A 6,015-nucleotide genomic window follows, 5' to 3' on the forward strand; every position below is an offset into this window, starting at 1 on the left:
ACAAAGAAACATTAAAATCACCCCCCCCCACACAATGTAACATAGCAGAGGGGAATACTTTGCCCGCTGGTCTTGGATAAATAGGGAAATTTCACACAAGATCTTTACATAGTCTGCAGGTAGAAGATTGTTATACATGTTAATAACATAGTATATAGAGCTTTTTTCAAAAACAATCCTTAAAATTTGGAAGCTAGCAGACGTAAGAGAAACATTTACAGTGAGTGGCGATATTCTGGTCGAAAGATAGACAACTAAGCCTCCCTTTGACCTCCCATGCGTAGTAGAAGCGGCAGGGACATGAAATGTTTTGTAACCCTGAATATGAATAGGGTTAATGGCCCAAGTCTCCTGGAGGCATACTATATGATGGGAGTTAATCACTTCAAGCCACGGCTGGAGAACCACCTTGGATCGAAGCCCCGCTACATTCCAGTAAACAACTGAGAGCTCCCAACTTGGGGACGATGTTATAGTTGATCTTGGCGGGGCAACAGGGGGTAGGGGACCTTGAGACAAAATGTTTACATGAAGAGCACCAGGGAGAGAGTGCAGTGATTGAGTGACTGGCCTGGGTAGCAGATGATGACATGAATTCATAGAAGTATTTGTGAGGTAGATAGATCTCCATTAATGAGTGAATGTTCGGTTATGTATTCTTGAACCGAAGGAAGTAGTGCATTGGGAGGTAGTTCCACCGAGGGTACTGGTAGTACTGTTATAGGACTAAGATTCTGTGAGAGTACAGTATCCATCGGGGATAATCCTGTGGGAGGGTAAGATAAATGCGGTGTATACAAAATTTGGGTGAAGGTTCCACCTTTGATGGAGGTACTGGGGGTTGGTGATCAGTCCACCATGTCAAGACATTCGTACCTATTTGCTAATGGTGGACCTCTCCAACCTAAAGGTGGAGCATGAACTATATTCCGGGACCCATAGCCTGACCAACCGCCCCTTTCTCTACTTCCACCCCATTTCCCGACTCTAGTCCAATTCCAGGCAGGGCTGGCGTTGTACCGGGAGACAGGAGGATAGAAATATGACAATCTATTGGTGGTTATCCCTTCAATGGTTGAATGATCACCCCAGGAGCAAATATGCTCGACTGTGCTTGGATCTACAAAATTCACGAAAACACAGTCGCCCTGAATATTTTTGGGCTCAGTGCCCAACCAGGGAACCCTTCCAACTGTGGTGACTCTATTGTCCAAAAAGGGTGGAAGAGGTCTATTAGTGGATAACCAATGGATCACTTTGTTTTTCAGTGACCAAGCCGGTTCGACCAAATTGTCAGTTCAGGGACGCCGGTCATGATCACCACATAAGGGGAAGCTTCTGGGGGAAGATGGATCGGATAACCCCTCCTTTTTCTAGTTCTCGGGATGGGGTTAAAGACTTCAGATGGCTTTGTTTGAGTAAGAACAGGAGTAGGTAGGGACGTGGGAACTTTAGATGGTACAGAACCCTTAGTCCCTGTTGTTAGTGGCAGTTTTTGCGGCACCGTTGAAGTCACAGTGGATGTATTCAACGGTGTCGAGCCTACCTTAGAGGTTATGGGGTTAGGTTTAGGATTAGGGTTGGGGGTGATAGCTTGGGCTGTATTGGTGTCTTTTTTGGTTTTCGAAGCTAGTGTTAGTTGTGCTAATTGCTTTTCAATCAGCTGGAGAGACTGCTCTAAGGGATTTAAAAGAGTTCTGAATATGTCCCATATTTTTGTCAAAAGTAAGTTATTATTACAACAGGACTCACAATCTCGAACTGGGCTACTGTCACAACTGCTTATACTTAGATTTGCGTTGTCAGTAAGAGGAGGGTTTATTGCTTGAGCGAGTGAACAGGTAGCTCCCTGTTGTAGCGATAACGCAAAATCTGTGGACTGTATAGTAAGGGAAGAGGTAGGCAGTAGTGGGGAATTAGGGTGAATCGGGGGGCCAACAGAGTTACAGGATTTGGTTGCTTTTCTCTTATTCTTAGGGATTGCTCCCTCTAGTAAACCCCTATCTACAGGTGGAGTGACGACCGCGCTAGCCTGGGTAGTAAAGATTGCCGGTGATTTCTCCAGTGAGTGTATTAGCTGTGAATCAGAGAGATTTAGGGACGCGGACAAATCCACGGTGCAGGGAACATTGTGGATATCCGCATGCTTGAGCACTGGTGGAACAGGATCTAAGGGGCGCGGTGGGGTTTTCGCTGTTGCTAGCAGGCCCATGGAGGAACGTCTAGCAGCGGCAAGATCCTGTGAGACTCTGCGTTCCAACAGGATGATGCTCTGATCAATTACCTCATTGGTCTTAGATATGAATTGATCAATAGGGCCGATGATTTGCGCAGCAGATTGGGCCTGTTTCTTAACTAAACTTCTAGTGCCTCTGGGAGACATGGTAAATTGCAAAGAGTAAGCTATGTAAAAACAGCAATGCTAATTTACAGAATATGAAAATCTTGTAAGTACCCTACGCAAACAAAAACTAAAGTAAAAATTAAATAAGACAAATGGGGTGGCCCAGTCCAGTCTTGCCCGGTCTTGAACGGGCTTAAACGGGCCCGCCCTTGGCCCGGGCTTCGCCCCGTGCTTAGTCCCGCGCGCGACCCGCGTCGTGGGTTAACGATGACAGTTATGTACTCACAGGCGTGGAGGCGTGTCCGCCGGGGGAAGAGGCACCAGCTGTGGTGAGAGTTGAATGCTGGGCCTCGCAGTCCCCCGGTGATGCGCCTGGTAGTTTTTTGGTCACTCACCCACTGGGAGCGTGCTGGTGTACCGCCGAATGCGGATGTGCTCCCACCAGTGGTTGGACCTTAGCGAGCAAGCAAACAGCAGTTAGGACCCTCCTGGGCGACAGAAAACCTCCGTAATGGGCAGCGGAGACAAGTGAAAATGAGCGGCACCCGCGGAGCGGGTGTCGCGAAAAGTAAATACCGGCAACAGTCGTAGGGGCGTGTCCGCCGGGGGAAGAGGCACCAGTTGTGGTGAGAGTTGAATGCTGGGCCTCGCAGTCCCCCGGTGATGCGCCTGGTAGTTTTTTGGTCACTCACCCACTGGGAGCGTGCTGGTGTACCGCCGAATGCGGATGTGCTCCCACCAGTGGTTGGACCTCAGCGAGCAAGCAAACAGCAGTTAGAACCCTCCTGGGCGGCAGAAAACCTCCGTAATGGGCAGCGGAGACAAGTGAAAGTGAGCGTCACCCGCGAAGCGGGTGTCGCGAAAACTAAATACCGGCCACAGTCATAGGGGCGTGTCCGCAGGGGGAAGAGGCACCAGCTGTGGTGAGAGTTGAATGCTGGGCCTCGCAGTCCCCCGGTGATGCGCCTGGTAGTTTTTTGGTCACTCACCCACTGGGAGCGTGCTGGTGTACCGCCGAATGCGGATGTTCTACCACCAGTGGTTGGACCTCAGCAAGCAAGCAAACAGCAGTTAGGACCCTCCTGGGCGGCAGAAAACCTCCGTAATGGGCAGCGGAGACAAGTGAAAGTGAGTTTTTGTTCAAAATGGCCTAGTTCAGATTAGTCGAGCCTCAGATTTATCTAATGATATATTTTGGTCTTCATTATTTTTTAAACCAGGAAAATGGAGAAGAAAACTAGCACAGAGTAGAGAGGAGGATTTGAGTACTAAAGCAACTAAAAAATGGCAGAAACATGAAAGTCTCAACTTAACAGTTAATATGTGGAAAACTTTAAATAAGTTTAATTTCTCGGTATTGAGAGGCGCCGACTGGAAGCGAATGTTGTTTTTTAGTAAATGGCTGCTATATTATACCCCTGCAGTTCTTGCTAAAATGTTTAGTAATACATCCTCTATTTGTTTTAGGTGTTCTCGACCAGATTTGGCTAATTGGTCTCACATAGTAGCCTTATGCCCCAGAATAGGGGCCTTCTGGGAGGGCAGCTCTTCTTTGCTCTCACTTCATATGTACTGTACGATTATTAATTATGAAGGACTGATCATATTTGGTATTGATCCAGAGCTTAATCTGGTTGAGTCACAGGCGAAACTGATATATATTATAATAGCGGTTGGCAGATCACTGATTCTCAAGTATTGGAAAACGGATGTGGTACCATCTTTGGATGAATGGTATGAGAAAATGAAGAGAGTAAGGAAAAGCGAATTTATATATGCACAAAGGATTGGGGGACTGCGCAAATTTGAAAAAATATGGGGGATATTTTTTTTTAATTAAATTTCTTTGTATATTTCTGGATATGAATTTTTTTCTTTCAGATCCTTTTTTCTGAGATGATGTAATATTTTATTATTTGTTCTTCAGCATATCATTGTGTATTCTCTTTGATTCTTTGAAAGTAATGTGATGAATGAATTGTCAAGTTCTGAATAAAAACATAAAAAAAAAAAAATGAGAGTATTATCTCAGGTGGAAAAGACATGGAAATGCTAGCAGTGGCTGTTATTGGCATTAGGTTGCTGAGGGCATATGGTGATATTAATACCCTCAGGCACAGAACACGCACGGTAAGAGCTGCAGTGAACGTTTCTACTATACCGACAGACGAGCTACAGCAGCGGCAAAGAAAGCATGCTTTGCTCACACAGAACAATTATAATACAGGTATGTGTAGTACAAGCTACCATCTCAGACAAAGCGTAAACCCTTCAAACACCTGTAGTGCAATCTTTCCTCACATAAATCAGGTACAGTATAGTGCAGTACCAGTCAGGGATGCACATTTCACACTTCTCTCATGAGCAAGAACATTACAATCATCTGAAGTGTAAAATTACCTAAGACACAGAGCAGGTACCATTCTGGCTTCCTTCATGGAGAGAGCAGCTACTGGACATCCATTCTCAGTACATGGTACACTCATACACATAGCTGGTACAGTTGCAAGAGTTTCTTACACTCAGCCAACACTAACTGTAAACACCTCTAAGGATTTTTTTTGAGCAGGAGTTAGCCCTTTATGCACCAGAAGGATCCTGCGTGCAACACAGGCACCCTTGCAGGATTTAGTACCAACAAGGTTACGTGCATTGGCAGTAGGCAGCTCATAGTGTGGCAGCACAGGCAGAGAGCAGATATGCCCCATATCTTGGTAGATATAGCACATTCCTGCCCTATCCATTACACACAACAGAGCAATGTGTCTTGCTACGATGTGCTGTGTCAAATATTGAAAAATATGCCCTGAAACTTTCAGCACCGTAGTCAAATTACTGCGTAAGATTTACAAATTTGTACATTATGTGTGTTCAAAATTACAACATCTGTCACCTCACAACGTTGTATATGTAAATAAAATAAAAAGCCAGCTAAGGCAGCATCTTGTTGCAATGGAAAAACATCCCTCGCTTTAATCTACCTCCTACTCTCTAGTCTCCCCCTCATGAAAAATAAGCCTTATCCTGAGCTGCCCCGCAATGCAGCCCCTTCCCACACGCAGCTGAACCTCCTTGCCACACACTGTCCCATTTCCCCATACAGTGCCCTTGTTGCAGAATTAGTAACAGTTTAACTCCCTTCTCAATGAGCAAATGCCTTACCTGGCAAAGCAGGATGAGCAAGCTTCACTGTTAACTGACTGTGTGTCAAAAACAGCAGTTGAATGTCAGTGATCTTCTGGTCTCCTTATATTAGCAGGCGTATGCAAATAATTAAACACACGTTCTGGTCCCCCACATATTTCCTGTATGTAAACTTGACTTGTTATTCCTTCTCGGTTGCATTCAAATTTAAAGGTGCATTTCCTGCTTGATGGCTTTTATCTTGTCAATCTAGGTTATCTCAGGAATGTTCCCATTGTGTCATTGCCATCACACAGCTGGCACAAAAACGCCTACTCTCCTGAATAACAAGAATAGCTTTCTTCTTTTTTACAGGACTAATGGTGTCATTTTGCAGTGATCCTTCTCACTACGTCTTAGGAATCGCATTATCACTTGTGCTTAGTTTTGTCGACCATGTACATCAAGTACTTTTTAAACACATATTTTCACACATAGTAACATCTTCAATCACCTTATTATAAACATAATGTATAGATCGATGGTAT

At 45.1% G+C, this 6,015-nt stretch overlaps 1 protein-coding gene across 1 annotated transcript in view; it reads right to left on the reverse strand.

The window, feature by feature from the left end:
- The window catches only part of LOC144769223 (echinoidin-like), a 213,835-nt gene extending 208,290 nt beyond the window's left edge, over positions 1-5,545 (reverse strand). Inside the window, exon 1 of the mRNA XM_078653269.1 lies at positions 5,507-5,545. The gene's annotated coding sequence lies outside the window, so the exon portion shown is untranslated. The remainder of the gene's footprint in view (positions 1-5,506) is intronic.
- Between the last annotated feature and the right edge of the window lie 470 nt (positions 5,546-6,015).

Source organism: Lissotriton helveticus, chromosome 1_1 (assembly GCF_964261635.1).
Source record: "Lissotriton helveticus chromosome 1_1, aLisHel1.1, whole genome shotgun sequence".
Classification (NCBI taxonomy): Eukaryota; Metazoa; Chordata; class Amphibia; order Caudata; family Salamandridae; genus Lissotriton; species Lissotriton helveticus.